Source organism: Lynx rufus, unplaced genomic scaffold (assembly GCF_022079265.1).
Source record: "Lynx rufus isolate CCGP_SWC_20201006 ecotype Redwood Valley unplaced genomic scaffold, mLynRuf1.p SCAF_2, whole genome shotgun sequence".
In the NCBI taxonomy this organism is placed as follows: Eukaryota; Metazoa; Chordata; class Mammalia; order Carnivora; family Felidae; genus Lynx; species Lynx rufus.
In genome coordinates, this window is record NW_025814834.1 from 68,282,087 (window position 1) to 68,301,602 (window position 19,516).

The window sequence follows — 19,516 nt, forward strand, 5'->3', positions numbered from 1 at the left end:
ACCATGGAACCTAGTTTGTCAGACGCAGCTAAATATTAGCATCTCATATTAAACACAAGAGTAAAACTGCCTCGTGGAAAGCGCAGCTGACAGCTCTCAACATGAGCTGAATGATCACTCTCAATTGTAATCGATTCTGTAAGTACTGAACACAAACCCCCAGGCAATTGAAGAAAATAGGATGATGAAGGACTGCAAACTAATATGTTACACATCTTCATTGATTAGACATTGATTAACCATTATTTTCCTGAATGACAAACAGCTAGTGGTAAAGTAACTGAGGCTTGTGATTTATTTACATCTTAGACAGAGATGACTTCTTTATTCAGCTGATTGTGGGCTAATGCTAAACCCAGAGACAGCAATAGTTTAAGAAACCAGGCTACCGTTTTCTTTCTTTATTTAAAAAAAAAACAAAAATCCTTGCCTGGCAGTCTTAGATTTATGGCACGTTTCTATTAGAAACAAATTTAACTAGATTTAAAAATGGTCAGCTGAATTCCAAAATACAGAACATGTAGCTGTGGTATAACTACATTTAAAAGGAAGATCATTTTATAGACTTGGTATTTACAAGCATATTGATCAGTGTTTATTGAACTTTTAATTTAATTCTCTCTTTTCTTCAGTGCCTTATTGGCAATTATACACAATTCTAGAATGAGCCGACTAAGAGTGTGTTAGTGTCTGTTGCTTACTTTTCTTCTGTGAAGCCTATTGCTTTACAACTATGGGAATCTATTGAGACATGATACATAACACATGTAGGAAGGCAAATATTTCACAGTTTAAATAATTCTTGGTTCACATAAAACTGGGATATTATAGACAATCTTGCATTTATGTAGCAAAAACTTGTGGCAGTACAGTAAAATGTCTTAGATCTATTTCAGTAGGTCTCAAACAACACGCCCAATGGAAAAACTCTGCTCTTGAACTTGCACACAATCTCTTCTATTATGATGAAGAAAAGAGAGCAAATATATGTTGAAATGAATTGAATTAGCACAAAGTTAAAACCAAATTATAATGAGACTAATTGGTGGTGGGGGGGGTTTGTTTTTGTTTTTTTTGTTTTTGTTGTTGCTTTCTAGAGCATTCCTGTGCATTTTGAAGATTTGTGGAAAACATTATTTATAAGCAGGAATAATTAAGATGTTCCGGCATTCTTCATCATAATGGTCATGATAAAGACTTTTGATGTTCAAGAAAGCATAATTTGCTACTCCATTGGAATTTGATTGTAAATTAGCACTAATTAATGTTCACTTAAGTGTTACAGATGTGTGATATATCTAGTTAGTCACCAAAGGAGTAACAGTGGAAAATTTGTTCTGTGAAAGTATATGAATTTAGAGTAATGATTAGAATGTCATTTTTAAAAATGAGAGAAATTCATTACCATTTTCAGCATTACAAGTCAATTTTAGCCTGTATGTAACCTAGGAAAAAGAAATAAGTAAACCATACACTTCAGTTAATTAATACAGAGATGCATTCAATACCCTCCCTTATTAGTTATTAAATTATTGGACATGTAATTGTGAAACTTCATTGTCTTTTGCCCTTTAATGCGACTGTAACTTCAGGTTCAAAAATCAAATCTCTTCTTCATGGACATTGCCATCTTTATCACGATGAATATGTGAACATGCTTTTCCCCAAGCAACTTTTGGTAGCCTCACCTAAAACCCTGGGCCCTTGCGTATAGGTCTTTCAACTCGAGGCTTTTAGTTAAAGATTCGTTGCACAGTTTCAGGATTTTAATACTGGGGCAGAGAGAAAAATATGTGAAATTTATTTCTATAGTTTTAATTTTAACAATTGGAAACCAGTCTCTTCGTTAAAGACATCCAGCTGTACTCTAAGGGAAACAGACTCGTTAAGTTTTAATACAGGAGGACTATCTACTTGGGATAACATGCAGTGCTCAAACTTTTACAAAGGAAACCGAGGGTGAGCTTTGACTCCCCAGTTGCCCTCAGTTTAAAGTACATCAGCGGACCCATGCTAATTATAAATTACCTCCTTAGTAGTATTTTTGAGGGTTAGATTCCCCCTTCGCTTTATAAGGTGCTCAGAACATAAGGAAGGGAAGGTGCTGATTGGCTAGTGGAGCACGAAGACAGAACAAATGGAAAACCATCCAACAGCCATATCCTAGAGGGAGCTCAGAACCCCAGAAAGAAGTCTAATAGTGTGTCGTTTCCCGGTCCATCTGTGGGCAGGTGAGAGCCCCACTGCAGGGGTCTGCGGGCAAAGGCCAGAATCAGAAACCCGGAATTTCACAGAAACAACAATGATGCGCTATTTGCACAGCAAGTCCTTTCTGGGGAAAATAAAATGCACCTCCTTTGGTGTCGGCTGTGTCCTTTTGTGTGTGTGTGTGTGTGTGTGTGTGTGTGGTGTTTACGCGCGTGTGTGCGCGTGTGCGTGTGCACCCGCACACATACACACCTGTGCACAGAGGCTTGTGTGGAGCTGAGTATGCTTCAGTTTCTTCAAGCATATTTAATATCTTTAAAATTTTAAATGAAAATGTAGCTGTCAATTTTAAACTAATTTGGATGGACAGCAATAAAATGCAAACCTCACTTCAAATTAGAATTTTCAGTGAGGATTTCTAATGGAAAGTAATTGCTGACAATAGGAAATGACAAATTACTAATTACTTAGTTCAATTAGACTTTTGTGCCTTTGGTCCTAAGTGGCAAGCATACAGCAAATCTTGCACTTTTATAACAATTAATGACACTAAAACTATTTAAACTGCCAACAGATGTGAGTAAGAAGACATGAATTGAAACTTACTTAATTTACATACTATCCCTATTTTATATCAAGTAAATGGTGTTTAATTTTTATGCTACAATTAAATATTACTAGTACAGTGCAATTTTCACAGACCTTCATAGGGAAAAATATCACTGCTCAAAAGCTGGTCAGTGTTAATGCTTCCTTTTCTCTTATCACAGCAGTATTTCTCTTGAAAAGATTCTTAGAGTATGAATTTCTATCTACACTGTATTCATGGCTATACATCAGTGTTAATTAAATAGCAGCATCCCTGCTTTTTGCTTTCTTCTCTTCATTTTCCCTCTATCCTGTTCATTTTTAATTTCCTAATCATCTATTTAGAATCCGTATATTTTTTACACTCCTGCTTTCCCCCCAAGACTAATTCAGGCATGGCTTTGCAAAAGGATTTTGTATAGAAGTTCAGTTCCATTACATGCCTCTGTACTGTCAACTTCTGGCTGTCGCTTACAGGGAACTTAATTTGGTATTCCTAGTACTATCATTTTGATAATTTTAATTTTGCAAATATAGGATTTTCTTAATGTTTCCAGTTATAATCAGAAATTTTTTCTCTATAGGTCAGCAGCTCAGGAGACCTATTGCAGATGCATGTGAAGTAAAACAGAAAGGCAAGCGATCCAATTACATTTGTAATGATCAATTTCTCTGTAAGACTTTACCTATATTTATTCTTTTCTCAGTGCATGTAAAAAAGTATTTACTCATGAATTGCAAATAAAAATGCTGATCTGTACTGGGGCAAATTCACCTGGCATCTTGCGCCTACAGAGTAAGGGCAATGATTTTTGGCAACTAAACTAGTCATAAAAATAAACGTGAAAGGATGTTAGAGGAAAAAAATGCATAAAAAACACTGGTGAAATGAAGGACTTTAAAATCACTGCATAACTAAGCAAAGGAGTGATTCAAATGTAGAAGGCCAAACTGGCGATTATAGTCTACAATTTTCCTTCGGGAATTTCTTTAGCTTGGGATATATTCTCTGCATGTTGCTAAGAGCTGGGCATCAGGAACTAGATTGCCTTCCTCAGTGTTTTGGATAAGACTGCAAACCTCCTACTCAAATCTAATGTATATTCTTACACTCACCACTTACAGTTTAAGATGGAGTGTATTCCGTGCCATATCATTATTGAGAGTTCATTGTAGCTGGGTGAACAGAAGAACCTGTTTGGTCCAGTTCTGAGTAAACAAGGGGAAAATGCAGATATGTCTTGTTTCATCATACAGATGCAGGGGCAGGGAGAAGTAGAGGGCCCTAAGACCTGAGAGCAAACAGACGACAAATGCTTTTTCCAAGGCTTTGGCTTGATTTTTGCAGGATTTTTTTTTTCCCTCCAAAATTCCTGCAATTAAGCTGTTGTTTGGAGGCAACACTGTAAACTAGATCTAAATAACCAAGGGTAGTTTTGGACAAACCTCTGTTGTTTCACCACAGCTGTAGTTTTCTTTTCTCATGAGCCCTGTGAACTTTAAGGGCTAGAAATATAACAGAGAGTATAGTAGATAATAAAGGAAAAAGGAAAAGCTTAGGCAGGGGGTAGGAGGCCTGGGCAGGGACAGAGGAAAGAAAGACTTTCACAAATCACAAGAAAAATGGCACTGGCATTGTGCCTAAAAAAAGATAACGTGGAAAAGAGGCGATTGCAGCGATGGACTTAGCAAGTATATTTAGAGCAAGAATGAGAGGAAGAAAGAGGTGGCCTAATTAGAGGAGAGGGAGAAGGAGAGCGAGGGAGAGGGAGAAGGAGAGGGAACAAGAGTGCAAAGCAAGTGTCAGAAAAAAACAGAAAGGAATGAACCTAGGGAAATTAGCAAACATCTACGAAGCTAAGGATATATCCATCCTCACTCAAGCCACAATGCACCACAAGAAAGGTATGTTTTGGGTGATTTAGACATCCAAGAAATGCATCATTTCTTTTCCAGTTTCCATCACTCTTGAAACACAAACAACATATAAATGTCACTTTGGTAATCTAGATTTCTTTTATATAGTTACATGAGGAATTGAAAACTGTGTACTATCTACATATTCTGCATTGTCAATTATATGATATTGCCATACATCTACTTCTATATAATTTATAAATCTGGGATGCATCATATATGTGCATATGTACGTTGTGCATATTTCGTGTTCAGTGAACATTTTGAGAATTCTTTTAAGCTCCAAGAATTTTGAACTCAATTGTTTTCTTTTTAACTTTTTAAAAATCTTTATTTTTGAGAGAGAGAGAGACAGACAGAGAGACAGAGAGACAGAGTGCAAGCGAGGGAGGAACAGAGAGAGAGGGAGACACAGAATTCAAAGCAGGCTCCAGGCTCTGAGCCATCAGCACAGAGCCCTATGCGGTGCTTGAACTCACCAACTGCTAGATCATGACCTGAGCCGAAGTCGGACACTTAACCGACTGAGCCACCCAGTCGCCTTGAAGTTAATTATTTTATAAATGGGGAAGCAAGCTGAAATTTTCAAAAGATTTTGAGAGAACTGTATATTTTTTCTAAACTTGATATTATAACGAATTTATATACATAAGCTTACAAGAAGAAAACTCTATTGAGTTGCGTTTCCCATGCAAAGATCTTACTCACATGACTGTGCTTTCTATTTTGTTGATAATCACATTTCAGTTTAGGAATACTATGGGGGTGCCTGGCTGGCACAGTCAGTTAAGTCTCAGACTCTGGATTTCCCGTCGGGTCATGATCTCATGGTTTGTGAATTTGAACCCTTAGACCGGCTCTGCACTGACAATGTGGAGCCTACCTGGGATTCTTTCTCTCTCTCTCCCTCTCTCTCTGCCCCTCCACTGCTCATGCTCATGCTGTCTCTCTTTCTTTCAAAATAAATAAATAATCTTAACAACAACAACCAAAAGATATACTAGAGCTCAGTTGTATAATCTTTCTAGACAGGCTTACAGAAGTATGAGATTTTGCCAGTCATTTCCTTCTTTCCATGCTTCCTTCTCTCTCTTCCTCAGTCCCTTTTTCCTTCCCTTTTCTCTGCGTGTACAGGGCCTGTTTGGATGGATTGCCCATTGGATAGATTAAACATTATTCTGAATATGAATTCTAATATGAACATAAATTATAACTTCATGGGCTAGGTGGATAAGGACGTGATTTCCTTCACGTAATCTTTAATGGTTCTCTAGAATGTTTAGTAATTTGTATCATTAAAGTATATCTAGCCACATAGGTGTAGATATGTGTTCCCTTCAGGTTCAGGACCAGAAGTCTTTGCTTGATTCATTTGGATAATGTCTTGACAGTTTCTGTAATATGCTCCAACTTGACTTGTCTCATGAATGGTTATTTCCATTTAAGAAGCTGACTGAGGGCTTATTACAATTATTGAAAATCTTAGTAGAAATTTACCCGACAGATATGAGGCCACTTTTTGATGTATCTCCATCCCTGTCTTCATTTATCTCTCAGAGACTAAAGGCTAACATGGCAACAATTAAGATTCCTACCAAATGGTTGGGGATTATCATCTACCATTTTTGTTTTCTTGGAAACTATTCTCTGCCTTCTGGAGAGAAGGTATTTTATTCCCTTTATCAGGTATTATATAGACCTAAAATAAAGAAGAAAAAGCTGAAAGAGATCATATGTATGTCCTAGACAGTGCACAATTTTTATTGATAAGGAGAATATTACATATATACACACAATATGTCCTTGAAAATTACTGAGGCTAATTCACATTTTCCGTACTATTTTCCTCAAATAATTATGTATATACCCTATGAGATTTCAATTTAATGAATGACAGTATATACAGATTTCAGGTTTCAAATTCTCATTTTTTTGCTGTCACTGTCTTTATTTCTACTATGTGATTAACAAAGAAAGGCTATTATTAGCGTGATGCAAATACAAGTAGAAAAATTATGGATTTATCATAAGCATAGCAAAAAGAATTTGAAATCACAAGATGTACTTTGAAGGAATATTTTCTTGGTTTCTGCAGGTTCCTGGACTTCAAATGTCATCCCTCAGAGAAGACTTATTGTACTAGCAACTTAGAGTCATGGCACATTTTTGTGACTTTCTTGCTAATAGTGACTGATGTACAGAGAGTAACTCTTTTTATAGTAAAAGAAATAAGACATCAAACTTCTGCATTACAAGGAACAAAAAAAATTAGCCAAAAACCAAATGTGCTTTTTGGAATTTGAATGATTTTAAATTATGTCAGATTACTTTAAAATCAAGAGCAGAAGAGGTCTCCTGCCAGATGGGAACTCATATGTGAAAGCACTATTCTGGAGATGAGGGCCAGGGTAAGAGAGACTTACAGGAAAAAAATATTAGTGGGGTAACTGCAATTCAGGTACCAAATACTGTATTCTTAAAAAAATTTTTTTAACATTTATTTATTTTTGAAAGACAGAGCACAAACGGGGGAGGGGCAGACACAAGCACACACACACACACACACACACACACACACACACACAGAATCCGAAGCAGGCTCCAGGGTCTGAGCTGTCAGCACAAAGCCTGATGCGAGGCTTGAACACATGAACCGTGAGATCATGACCTGAGCCGAAGTCGGATGCTTAACCAACTGAGCCACCCAAGTGCCCCACTAAATACTGTATTCTAAGAATTGATTCTGCCCTTTTAGATAAATAGTAAATTATGAATAAATAATAAATTCAAGAAATATGAAATATATTTTCTTTGCTTAATTTAGGAAACAAAAGCAAATTGTCCTTTCTGTCTTGAAGAACTTAAAAGATAATTAAGAAGTATCCATCTATGGAAGTTAGACACGTCGGTTTGAGATCAAGGCTAAAATCAGGAGAAAATTCCACTTCTCAATCTGCCATGACTTGCTATATGATCTTGGACAAGTCATTTAAACCTTTTTGTGCTAGAATGCTCATTATAGAATGAAGATAACATCTGTCATTTCTCGGTTTGGTTTTGTTTTTAGGATAAAGTATAAAAAAAGGTAATAACTACTTTGTGAAATGTATGTATAGTAAAAGTATCAGTAGAAGCACATTTTTTATGTTTTTGGTAGTCACGAAGGTATTTTGAAATTAAGTTGTTGCTCTTGAAACATTAACACTGTAATGATTAAATATACCTTTTAAAAAATAAAATTCAGTATTAAATATAAACGGCTCTAAATTCTAAACACCTTAAAATCATTAAAAAAGTTGCACAGAAGTACAACTATTTAAAATTAAGATTTTAAAAAAGGGAGGGGGAGAGAAAAGGAAATAAGGAGTAAACATCGAAGTAAATATATCACTGCTAATAACATTTTAGAACTGCAAAATATTTTTGTTTTGCTTAAACCTAAGCTTACAAATATAAAAAGTATATGAAAATAGATGGAGGCCTTTAATTGAAAATATGTTTTCACTATAAAATGATTCAGATTACTTGAACAAATGTGTTCACTACAGATTTATATTTGATTTTGCATTTCACCTTTAAAATATATCCAAATCGTACTGCATGAGATAAGACCATACAGTAGGCTAAAAACCTCGAAGACTGCTACAAATTACACAAAAATGCAGAAAAATCAGAGAATGGTTTCCTTTGATCAGAGAATGATTTCCTCGGGTTCTGAGGGCTCTTCTAGTCTAACTTCCAGTGTGATTAGAGAATCTCTTTCACAAGGGCTCTTGAGCACTGATGATCCAGGCTCTGCCCAGACACACACCCAGTGAGGGAGGCTCACGTTCTCATGTGGTCGTGTTTTTGTCACAATATTTGAGATCCACTTTTCATGATTGGGATAATGGCTATCTACTGATGACAAGTTTGCCTCATACTAATGCTTTTGGAAAATTAGATCATTCTAGACTTTTTTGGAAACACATTCAATTACATTTGAAAATCAGTTGTATAACATGGATGTGGGGGTGTCAAATACAGCAAATCATGCCCATGGATCCAAACCCCTAGTAGCTCATAGGCTATAAGGAGAAAGACTCAAAGAGTTACAACACAATGTAATCGGGGCAGCAACAGAAGTATGAACATATTACAGAAGCAGCACAGAAGTAGGTTTAATAGGTTTAAAGGAGGGGTCTTGTAACAGGAGAGGCTTCACTGAGCAACTGATAACTGAAATGCACGGTGAGGAGGAAAGAAATGTAAGGTAGAAGAAAAATGACATGCATAGGTACTGAGCTCCAAACAACATAATATGTGTGGGAAATTGCAAGAGGGGCCAAATTAAAGTCCTCCTTCATTTATTTTTATTATTGGTTTTATTAACAACGTTATTGAGATATATTTGATATACAAAAACACTGCATGTATTTATTTTTTTAGAAGAGAGAGAGAGTTCATGCGCACACGTGAGCGAGTGGGGGAGGCATAGAAAGAGAGGGAGAGAATCTTAAGTAGGCTTCACGCTCAGCACAGCTTGGAACCTGACAAGGGGGCTTGATCCCACGACTGCCCCCCCAAGTGCCCCAAAACTGCATATATTTACTGTTTACAATTTAATGAGTCCAGATATATGCACAGACCTATTAAAACATCACCACAATCAAGTTAATAAACAGCATCACCTGCAAAATGCCCTTATGTCCCTTTTTTTTTTTTTTTTGGTTTTGTTTTGCTTTTGTTTTTGTAGTAAGAACACCAAACATGAGATCAACTCTCTAAAACTTTAAGCACATTTCACAGTATTGTTAATATAGGCTCTTTGTTGTTTCGCTGATTTCTAGAAGTTTTTCATCTGTATAACTGAGACTTTCCATCATTCTACTGTCTGCTTCTATGAGTTTGACTATTTTAGATACTTCATATCAGTGGAAACATGCAGTATTTGTCCATTTGTGATTGGCTTCTTTCCCGTAGCTCTAGGTTCATTTATGCTTCTTGCATGTAAATCTAACTCATCTCTGGTTGTTGAATTCTGTCTCCTTGGATGACTTATTAATCCATTTTTCAAATAAATATTGGGTGTCATCCATGTTACAAGCCCTATTGTAAGTGCTAAGCATAGAGGAATGAACAAAATTGGCACAAATCTCAGCTCTTCTGAAACTGACATTCAGGTGGGGAGGGGTAGGCAACGAATAGGACAAATGCATGAGATATATAGAATGTTAATGATTTTAAATGCTAAGGAAAGCATGTAAAGGAAAGGAAGATCGGAAATCTGAGGGAAGAAGAAAGGTGTTACAAATTTAGGATGGGCGGTCAAATAAGTCTCACCAAGTAAAGGAAACAATGAACCATTTGGCCTTTTGGGATTGATTATATCAGGTAGAAGGGATAGGAGATGTCTGGAGGGGAAAGTATGCCTGGTGTGTTCAAGGAACAGGAGGAAGACAAGTGGAATTAGCAAGGGGGACATTAGGATGAGATCAGAGAAAAAATGGAAGTTTTATATGTCACTGCAATAAATTTGGCATCTTACTTTGGAAGGCCCCTGGAGGATTTTGAGTAGAGGAATGACATGAGTGACTTATAACGGGGTAATTTTGGCTGCTTCATGGAGAATAGACCAAAGCTGCTCATAAGCAAAAGGAAAAAGACAGGGTGAGTTTTTTGTTTTTGTTTTTGTTTTGCTGTTGTTTTTATTTTGTTTTGTTTTGTTTTGAGGGAAGGGAAGTTGCTATTGCAGATATTGGTGGTTTAGACCAGGATGGTAGCAAAGGAAACGGTGAAAATCACTTCCTTCTAGATCATTTTGAAAGTAGAACAGGCTAGGGCACCTGGGTGGCTCAGTCAGTTAAGCATTTGACTCTTGATTTTGACTCAGGTCATGATCTCACAGTTCCTGGGTTCAACCCCCATGTTGGGCTCTGCGTTGACAGTGTCTCCCTCTCTCTTTGTCTCTCTCTCAATCTCAAAAATAAATAGATAAACATTAAAAAAAGAAGAAGAAAGTAGAACAGGCAGGATTAGCTGAAGGATTGGTTGCAGAATATGAAAGAAAGTCTTGGGTGACTTTAGGATTTGGGGCCTGAACAACTAAAAGAATGGTTGCCATTTACTTAAATGGGGAAGAAGAGCGAGTTAAGGAGAAAATAATCAGGAGCTTTAAAATTTTAGAGACCAAGTGAATATTCAAGAAAAAATGCTAACTAGGCAGTTTGACATATATCTCTGGAGTTCTGGGAAAAGATATGGACCAGAAATACAACTTTGAGAGTCAATAGCCTATAGTCAAACTGATGAACTATGTAATTATCAAGAGAATGAGGGTAGAGAGAATATAGAAGTGATCCAAGGACTGAGCCAGGGAACTTCAGCATTTAGACTTTGGAGAGGTGATGTGAAACCAGTAAAGGAAAATACGGAGTGGTCAGTGAACGGTGGAAAAGCTGATGTGGTGTGGGTAGTTTCCTGAAAATCTAGTGAGGACTGTGTTCAAAAAGGAGAGAGAACACAATTCTTTCAAATGCTCTCATGGGTCAAGATGAGAATTGATAACCAACAAACAGATTGAGCAACATAAAAGTCATTAGTGATCTTGACAAAGCGGGGGTGGGGGTGGTGGGAGTGATGGGAAGGGGAAGTTTAATTAGAATGAGATTTGGAGACAATAGAAGAAGATCACATGGGGGAAGTGAAAATAAACAGTTATTTTCCCCCCTGAGATCTGCTACGGAGAAAGGAGAAAAATGGGGATGGTAAATGAAATGAAAATGAGTTTTTTGTGGTTTTTTTTTTTTTTTTTTGAGGCTGGAAAAAACTTATGTAGATGGGAAAAAGCTAATAGAAAAAGGAAAAAATAGATCCCCAGGAGAGAGATGGGGAAATTGCTAGAGCAACATTTTTAAGTAGGCAAGAAGGGACAGACTTCAATAGACAAGGAAGTAGAGGGGGTGGCCGCATTAAAAGACAATTCTTCATGTGTCTCTGGCATTTCTGTGTCTTGTTAGCAAAGGCACTTATTGCCTTTTTGTTCTACACTATCTTTTCAAGGCTGTTTGTTTGGCAAATAGCCTTGGTAATTGGAGACAGAATCTATCTCCTTTAGAGAGAAGATGGGTTTGCTTCTGTCCAGTGCAATGAAGATAATGTCTCATCCCATTATAAAATATCTGGGTTTCCTAAGCTCAGAGTTCTTCTTCTGTAATGCAACTGACTACAGGGGCAGATGTTCCTCGATCATCATAACATTGCCTGTGGGAATTAAGACTTAGGGAACATTATTGATTTGGGTTTTCCAGAGAAAAAGAACCGAAGAGATTTTCTATATACATATATAAAGATTTACTCTAAGAAATTGGCTCACGTGGTTGATGGAGGTTGAGAAGTTCAAGATCTGCAGCTAGCGAACTAGAGACACAGGAGAACTAGGTATAGTTATAGTCTGAGTCTGAAGGCCTGAGGACCAGAAGAGCTGATAGTATAAGTTCCAGTCCAAGTCTGAGTGTACAGGTAGGAGAAGCCCAATGTCCACACTCAAAATTAGGCAGAGAGAGAAACTTCCTTCTTACTCAGCCTTTTTATTCTGTTCAGGTCCTCAGTGATTGGATGAAGCCTACCCATTTTGGAGAGGTCATTTCGCTTTAGTCAATCTATAGATTTAAGTGTTAATCTCATTCAGTAACACCCTCACAGACACACCCAGAAATCATGCATAACCAAATACCTGTTATAGCTCAGGCTCCTATAAAAGAATGCTGTAGATTTTCTGGCTTAAACAGCACGTATTTATTTCTTACCCAGTTCTGGAGGCTGAAAGTCTCAGATTAGGGTGCGAGCATAGTCAAATTCTTGGAGGGCTCTCTTCCTGGTCTTCCTTGCTGGGTACTTGGAGAGATAGGGGTGGAGGTTGGAGGCCTGTATCTCCTCTTTTTTTTTTTTTTTTTTTTCCAAATATTTATTTGTGTGAGAGAGAAAGAGCATGCGAGTAGGGAAGGGGCAGGGAGAAAGGGTGACAGAGAATCAAAGAGGGCTCTGTGCTGACAGCAGAGTGCCTGATGTAGGGCTTGAATTCACAAACTGGGAGATCATGATCCGGGCTTAAGTCTGACACTTAACTGACTGAGCCACTCAGGTGCCTGTCTCCTCATCTTTTTATAAGTGCATTAATTATATTGTGAGGACCCCATCCCAATAATATAATCTAACCCTGATTACCTCCCAAAGGCCCCACCTCTAAATACCATTATATTGGAAATTAGGGTTTCAACATACGCATTTTAGGGGATCACAAGTGTTCATCCATAGCATCTGGACACCCATGGGCCAGCCAAGTTAACACAGAAAATCACACCACAGGAACCATTACAGACAAATAACCATACTTTTACTACTGTGATTTCTATGAGTAATGAACCATCCTTTGTATCCAACCCAGGACTCTCGTGACTTTTGGTATCACCCATGAAACTGTGGCAAGCTAACTTTTAAGCTTGCAGGTAGAGTAAAAGCTCACATCCTTCATAAATCTTGATAGGCTACAGCTAGGAACCTAGGCCATTCTCCATGTTAGCAGAAGGGTGGGTAGAAGTGATGGGCTCAGATACAGGTGGGTGGCTGCAATGGCTTCACTTTTCTCAATGAAATTAAAAGCAAAGTCATAGTGAGGATGGAAGAGACAGCACTGATGTTGGAAAACAAAAATCTTTGTAAAACACTTGTTAGGGACAGAGTAGGAATGGACAAGGGAAATATAATCCTGGCTGGTATTAAGGGCTACTTGCTCATGAACTTAAAGTGAGATTAGATAGCCTGGCTGTAACTACTTTAGCTGCAGTCATGTTTCAATTCAGGCATAGGGTTAGCTGTAGAGGGTAGAAGTTCAGTCAAGGAAGCCAGGGAGAGGCAAGAGAGCTAAGAGTCTAGGCAAGAGAATGGTTGTAATGAATGAATCATGGAATTTAAACTGGCTAAGGAGAGTAGTGAGGGCATCAGGGCAGAGTGGGGGCAGTGGAAGGTGGTAGGATTGATGGATTGCAGATCTCATTCTCAGAGCAATCTAAAAGACTTTGGACTTGTGGTACTAGCAGAAGTGAGCTGAAAAGATTATTCTGGTTATCTATCATATTAGCTATTCCTCCTAGCATGTGTCATCTAAATTATATTATTTTTTCACATCTTGATTTTTTTCTAAGTACTTTGCTCAAATCAAGATGGTAGTATGTACTCCATAATGTCAGAGTGACGTTATTAAAAACACAAATCAAGTCCGTGGTGCAAGTTATTTTTACAAAAGTCATTCGTGGTTCCTGATGATCACTACACGCTTTTCATTATATTTACATTTCTTTTCAAATGTTCGCTCAGAATACCTCTTTTAGAATGTTCCTGATCATTGATATTAGCCTCACAGATCTATTATTTGTAGAATTTGTATCTTCCAGATCGATGGCTTTCAAATGTTTTTGATAGCGCACCCCTTGCAGCAAAATATTTTTATGAATCTGTACCCATATATATGCTTAATTATGCATAAATTATGTTCTTATATTAAAATATAAATATAATCATATACAAATATGATAACTATATTACAAAACTTAACCAATTATAGGAATTGAAAAAGAATGAATTTGGATGCAGCTTACTTTATTTATTTCCTTTTTCTTTCGGTGTGAAAATTTTTTCTCGTTTAATTTTAGTAATTATAGTCAATATTAATACTGTCAATTATAATAGTTTAGTGATAGCAGCATGATTGTATTAGATCTGATGAGATGGTCATTGACTTTTAACTCATAAATAGCTGATAAGAAATTTGCCCAAGGGGGAAGAGAGATCTTAGCGCTGCCATTTTCTAAATGTTTAGGTGTACTTGTGTTAATAGAATGGCCTTTGACCCATGGCTCCTTTGTAAGAGTCTTTCTGAATTTCTTGTTCATTTTGTGAGGGTGAAGTTTCACTTCATTTTGTGAGGGTGAATTTCATTAAAACTGATCAATGTAATCTGTAAATCTGCTTAACTGGTGCAATTAAACTGCAATAGTTCAAATATGAGCAAAGGCCACTTGTCTTATTGAACTTCCACTGTGCCATAAGGATATCTTGATAAACCATACAGTATATATGATGTTCTCACAACTGAGCTTAGTGAGGATGGCCTTGCCAATCCGTATGTTAAAGCATAGTACAGCTTCGTGTCTTTCTCATTTCTAGCTAAAAAAATGTGGAAGAAAAAGTCTAGGATTTTATTTTCAACCTTAGTGGATTGTCTTAATTTTCCCCTACTAAAGAGACTACTGTCTTTGTCTATTTGCCACAGCTATCAGAAAAACTAATATGTGGGGTGCCTGGGTGGCTCAGTTGGTTAAGCCTCCGACTTCAACTCAGCTCACGGTGTGTGAGTTCAAGCCACGCGTCCGGCTCTGTGCTGACAGCTCAGAGCCTGGAGCCTACTTCCAATTCTGTGTCTCCTCCTCTCTCTGACCCTCCCCACTTGTGCTCTGTCTCTCTCTGTCTCTCAAAAAATAAATAAATGTAAAAAAAATTTGAAAAAAAGAAAAACTAATATGTATCATGTGCTCAATATATATTTCATGAATGAATAAACCCATAAACTCCCCTGCTTAAAAAATTAGGAACCTCCTTGTTTCCAAGATTTTGATCCATCTTTGTGTTTTACGGTTTCGTATATATTTCTCACAGTAGTTACAGAATCACATTTGCTTGCCATCTTCCTGAAAGAGATTATGGTTAAATCTCAACTTATATAGCACTTACTTTGAAAAGTTTCTAAATGGTCTCCTCTTATATGTGATATCTGGCCACGCTTGTGTTGTTTTTCCCCATATGATTCTAACATATTTTCCTTTTAATATTTTTAAAGCAATATATATAGCATATATATGAAATATTTTAACATAGTGTGTGCTAAAAATCAAGTTCCATATCCATAAGTCTATGTCAGTTTGCTTATTGTGACTTCCAGAAACAAAGTTATAGGTACTTTTTTTTTTTTTCTGATTTCCCTAATTCTGACTCCAGTCAGAAACTCTAGGCCTATCTGAAAAACGGACAGCTATGAACTGACATTCTTCTGGCACTACTTTGCCATCACAGGAAAGAATTTAATTGACGTAAAGAACATATGATGGATACTTATTCAGTAAACGGTGTCTGGACATTGAAATTCCTCATGTTCCTGAAACTTCATTCCCTCCTGTGTGTCCCTCACTTCATTCATATTTGCTAAAGATGTGAGGATTCTCTGTGTGTAACTTCCTTACTCCCTTTACTGTGGTTTCTATCTCTCCCCTTCAATACCTGCAGACATCTTTGGAGTCCGTTTTTCCTTGAATGTATTTGTTGTCTTAGATAACTTTGAAGTCTCTCATAGAGAAGAAAAGAAATAAAACCGAGGATGCTTTTAGGTGATCCAACTTTTTCTCTTTCCTCATGCTATTGTGTTTTTCTTCCTTTTTCTTCTGTTAAAAGAATGGCTTCTTACCATCCTCATTCTTCCTTCACAATCACCACGCAGACTCAAAATTAATTGCTCTGTTATATAATGTCTCTGTGTTCCCCACTGATGACAACGAGAGGCTTGTCTATCAGCATATATGGGGCAAATGTAGCAGGATCTTTTCCTAATACTTTTATTTTGTTTAAAGAAAAAATAAATTTCCCACTAGTTGTCAGAAACTTGGGAACTCTTTTAGTCCTACAAAAATACAACTTAGATTGCAAAGAATTTATAAGTCAACACTTCTAGTCATCTCAACATTTTTTTAATGCAACGGTTAAGTGATGGCAGGAGAACTTGGAGGCAGGTCTTTGAATGGATCTGTTTGAGAATTCCTGCACTTTATCTCCACATGTGGTCACTCAAGTTTTCAGAAGTTCCATTAGTTGAAAATGTACTTAAACTCATTCTCTACTCCCAACCAAGAATACTCCTTAACAAATTGTGCATGTATCCACTGAGAAGATATTTTAAAAAATTGGAAAAATGAGGATGAACTTTTAAAATGTGGGCTTTCATTTTAATTTATTGAAGTGTCAGGATTATCAGATTCAAATCCAAAAGGAATTAATTAGTAATAGTAACAGAAAGTTAGTCTGGACTATTTCTTTAAAAAAATAAAATTTGGAGTTTAGTTTTTGAATACAGTAGTAATGCATGTTGACCATATTTGGGAAATATGGAAAAGAAGAGGAGAAGTTCCCCTTATTACTAGATAGTCCTGATAGAATTTTTCTATGTTCTTGAAAAGCTCATGTAGCTTGAGAAAGTTGAGTTTAGTTTTTGGCACCTTACCTCATTTCTTTAGAGGTTATTGGTTTATTTAGGTTTGTGTCCTTAGATTTTAGTAGTTTTTAAAAATTTTCTTAGGAACTTAATTGTTTTTATAGAAAATTTCATATTTTTATTTATTGCTCTAACTGTACTTAATTTATTTTCTGATTTGGGGGGAGTATTTTTTCTTTCATTTGCCTGCTCATTTGTGTGTGGGAGATCTTCAATGTCAAGTTTTCTTTTTTCAAATGTATACATTTCTCAACGTTTATTTATTTTTGGGACAGAGAGAGACAGAGCATGAACGGGGGAGGGGCAGAGAGAGAGGGAGACACAGAATCGGAAACAGGCTCCAGGCTCTGAGCCATCAGCCCAGAGCCTGACGCGGGGCTCGACCTCACGGACCGCGAGATCGTGACCTGGCTGAAGTCTGACGCTTAACCGACTGCGCCACCCAGGCGCCCCAACATTTCTGCTTTATTATATGACCTTCTTTTGTTTATTGTGAAATTACACTTATTTTGTTCCTCAACCTCCCAGCCCATGCCATTGAATTAAATGCTAAGTTCATTGAGTTTTCGTCTTCCTTATTAAATAATGAGAACATTTTAGGGTCATTAATTCTAACCACAGCTTTGACTGCATCCTTTAAGTTTTGTGATGGAGCTTTTCTCATGTTGTTATTTTGCGTGCAGTCTCTAACAGTAGCGGTGATTTCTTCTGGCTCCACCAGATTTCTGTAAGGAGTGTGGAGTGAGCAGCACTCCCTAATCACTGAGGTGCTACTCTCTTAGAAGCTATCATACCACTGAGTGAAGTAGTCAGACTACAACACCATCTCCCTCTAAGGAGGGCCATCTTCCTCCATGACAGTGCTTCCCACAATTCTCCACAACATAGAAAGCACAGACAATAATAATATAATAATACAGCCCAATGGGGTAAACAGTTGAGGCTGCTTCTAGCTGTACTGTCTAGTTTAGGTGCTTTGGGGCCCAGGACCTGCTCAGCTGCCCTCAGCGCTAAGAGACAAGGATTCCTGGTATACCTGAAACCTATTCTTGCTACGTCAGTTGGGAATTTCTACTCTGAGAGATTGTTAAGACCACTTTCATCATTGTTTTTTAATTGTTTACCTCAGACAATGTCAAAAGTCCAAGCCTCCACACCTGTTATCAACTAATCAAAAAAAAAAAAAAAAGAGGTTTAATTTACATCCAGTAAAGTTCTTCCCTTTTAGTGTACAGTTTAATGAGATTTGACAACCACCTACAGTCATGTAGCTACCAATGCAATCACGATATAGAACAATTTCATCACTCCAAAAAATTCCCTTGTACCCTTTGTCATCTGCTCCTCCTTTACTCCAGACCCTAGGCAACTACTGGTCGTTTTGTGTACCCTGTAACTATGCCTTTCCAGAATATCATATACATGGAATCAGGCATTGCGCATTCCTTTGAATCTGGTTTCTTCCACTTAGCATAATACATTTGAGATTCATGCACGTTGCCACATATACCAATCATTACTTTGTTCCTCTCTTATGGTGGTGGAGTATTCTGTTATTTGGATGTATCTCATGCAGTGGCCGGCTAAAGGACATATGAGTTGTTTCTGTGTTTTAGTAATTAGGAATAAAGCTGCTCTAACAATTTGTGTACATTTTTTGTTTGTTTTTGAGTGAACATAGTTTTTATTTCTCTTTGATAAATGCACAGAAAATAGTGCTTCTACCCAATTAACAGTGATTCACATGTAGCTATGAATATTGTGTGAACACAAATTCATCCTTAAATGGACATTCATTGTAGCACAGAAACCCCACTATGATGCCCTAGAAGTTTGTTCCAACTCTTTAAGCCTCCCAATTTCCCCAGCCTAAATTTCCGATGGAGACCTTACTTTATTTCTCATCGAAAAAAACAGAAACTAATAGACGTAAAATCCATCATTTTCCCACCACAACCTAAAACTCTGTTTACCTCTGAACCCATTTCCTCCTACTTTTCTCCTGTAAAAAAAGAAGCAGTTCCCTGCATCTATCTTTGGTTTATTACAAAAGGGTTTATTACAAGGCTGCTTTTATTTCTCTAACAGATATTTACACGCCCCCCCCAATTAAATTAGGTTTTCACTCCTAATACCCAATTGAAACTACTTTTGGCAAAGCCACCAATGTCCTTCATGTTGCTAAATTCAACAAATTGTTATTCAGTCTTCATCTGACTCTAGTCTCTTGTGTATTTGTCTGATTGCCGCTTTCTTTTGTCTTATTTTAAAGTCATTTGTTGCTAAAGATGGGATGTTTAATAGAGTGAAATTTAATTATTTCACGGCATGTGGAGCAGTCCAGAGTTTAATGTAGTGTTTTCCATTTTTCAGTTTCAGTTGACTCTGTTATCATCTTCTCCCCCAACTTTCAAGCCTACAGGAAAGTTTCAAGAATAGTGAAAAGAACACTCACATACCCTTCACTGTGATTATTCAGTTGTTAACAATTTGCCAGATTTATTTGTC